Here is a 2787-nt window from a genome sequence, read left to right on the forward strand (position 1 = left end):
CTCTCTTCACAAAATTATACGTTCAGACTTCCAAATGAAGTGCTAAGCGGTGTTTATACAGGGAGACAAAGTCAGCTTTATTTTCTACCAATACAAGGTTGGATATGTCCTTTTCAAAAAGATGACTGAATATTTCCTATTTAGCCAAGTCCTAAGATAAATAGGTGGTTGCCAGGTTTCTAGTTATATTGGTTTCTGTACTATCTGTTCAGACACAAGCTCCTTTTTAAATGTGCCTAGTTGGAATTTCTTCATATACTTCAACCAAAACAACACATTGCAACAGATGGTATGCAGAAGTAGATGTGAGAATTGTCCAAGCATTAAAGAGATTTGCAAAAATGTAAAATAACACCATTCTTCTCCTATATTTTGTGAGAAAATATGGTTGTGGAAAATATAGCTATTAAATAAATAAGAAAAACTTCCAAACTGAAGGACACATTTCCAGATTAAAATGACTTTCCAAATGCCCAGAATGAGAAACAGGAAAAAAAAGACCCACACAAGGCCATATTATGAAATGTCATCAAACCATAGATAAGCAGGTCCTGACAGACTTCAGAGAGGAATACAGGAGATCTCATATAAAGGAACAGAAATAAAAATGGCATCACACTTCCCAACACTGGAAACTACAAAACAATGTAGCAATGACTTCATTCTTAGGGAAAATAATAACCAATCAAGAATAATAATCCCAGCCAAACTATCAATCATTTGTGAGGGTAGAAGACCGTTTTAGACATTGTGTGCTTGTTATAATGCCCCTCAATGCATCACTCCTCCCTGTGGCCATACCACCTTGCAGTGTAAGTTTGTTGGGCCTCCCAGTGAGAGAGCTTATTTCTCCACTCCCTTGAATCTGGGCTGGCCTTATGATTTGTTTTGACCAATAGAGAGTGGCAGAAGCAACACTGTGAATTCTGCAGCCAAGGCTTTAAAGAGGCCTTGGAGCATCTCCTCTCACCTTCATGGAGGTGAGACCACCATGCTGTGAAGAAGTCAAACATCGCTCCTGGAGGATGAGAGGCCACATGGGAAGATGTTGAAAAGTGATACATCAAGATGCAGAAACATAATGTAAAATTTTTAGAGCAGCTTAATGCTATTTTCCATTAAATCATCTTTTGATTTAGGATTGTATATCTATTTAGGATATAAGGATTTTGTTATATTTTGCAAATGTTTTTTCTCCATTATGGCTCATCTTTTAACTTTATGGTATCTTTTATGATAGGGTGGTGTTGTTTTTTGTTTCACTTTTCAGTGGCCACATCTATGAATAATTTTCTTTACGTCTTTGAAGTTTTGTTTTTTTGGTTTTTTTAATCCTCACCTGAGTATATTTTTCCATCGCTTTTCAGAGAGAGTGGAAGGGGGGGGTGAGAGGGGGAAACATCCATGTGGGAGACACATCAAGTGGTTGACTCCTGCACGCACCCTGACCAGGGACAGCTATTGAACCTGCAACTGACGTACAAGCCCTTGGCAGGAATCAAACCCCGGGTCCTTTAGTCTGCAGGCTGATGCTCCAACCACTGAGCCAAACCTGCTAGGGCTGAGGTTTTGTTTCTTAAGATAAAGGCTTTTTCCACACAAAAGCTTACTTTAATCTTATTTTGTTTCTTAAAAAACAATACACAACAGTAACAGAAAATAACCAGTATAAGCAATTGGTGCTATATGGTGGTGACTGTAAGAGAGAGCTAAGAGTTTAAGTCGTTCTCTCTACAGAGTGGCCAGGCGAGGAACTGCTGCTTTTCTACTATGACTCTTTCCCTCAGTCCAGCCTGAAAGTTACATTAATAAAGTGTGTCCTGGATCTGCCCACTCGCTACCCTCACTTCTACGAGTTTGGTCAAAGCCTCCATCACTTCTTGCCTAAAGACCCCAATGGCCGGTTCACTGGTGTCCTGCTTCCTCCCCTGCCTCAGTTTAACCATTGCTATGAAATAAACCACTTCGAAACCAATTTATTAACTCTCATAATTCTGTGGTTTTCTTGAACTGCGGTTATCTATTTGTGTAATGTTGCTGGGGCTGTGGACATCTGTGTGAAATATCCAGGTGGCTCACTCAACCTGGCTGGTAGTTGGTGCTGGCAGTTGGCTGGGTCCTCAGCTGGGGCTGTGGGCTATGGGTCTCAATTCTCCTCTGTGTAGCTTAGATCAAGAGCTAGGGTTCCAAGAGGAAGGAAGTGGAAGCTGGCAGTCCTCTTAAGATCTGGGCTTGAAAATCCGAGGACATCCCTTCCACTGCCTGCTAATGGTCAAAGCAGTCATGAGGCTAGCCAAGGCTCAAGGGGAGTAGAGGAATCACTGGGGGGCATCTCTGGAGACTAGCTATCATGATCCCCTTCAGACAATTTTCAAGTCTCCAGAGACATCTTTTAAAAACAAATAGGCTTCACTCCCCTGCTGAAATCCACCAATAGCATCATTATGCTCACTATATCTGTAATGTAATGCCTGGCCTTACCTGGCCCCTGCCCAAGTCTGTTCTTCACACCTACCTATGCTCTCCCCACTTCTGCTCTTGGTGTTTTCCCAGCTGCTCCATAGCCTAAAACAATTTTCTCCCAAGCTTTCACTTGGCTACTTCACTCTCCTCACTGCTTTCATACTCTGGATAGCTGACATTATTTATTTCTTCATTTTGGGTTTCCACTAGAATGTAAGGTCGTTGTGTTATCAGAGAAATGTGTGGAGGTCTTTCTCCATTGCTAGTGAGAGTGGGGTTCTTAGGGTATAGCCGGGATAAGCATTTCCAAGGGCCCCAGGGGAG

The sequence above is a fragment of the Miniopterus schreibersii genome (assembly GCF_964146895.1).
Source record: "Miniopterus schreibersii genome assembly, chromosome: 10".
Classification (NCBI taxonomy): Eukaryota; Metazoa; Chordata; class Mammalia; order Chiroptera; family Miniopteridae; genus Miniopterus; species Miniopterus schreibersii.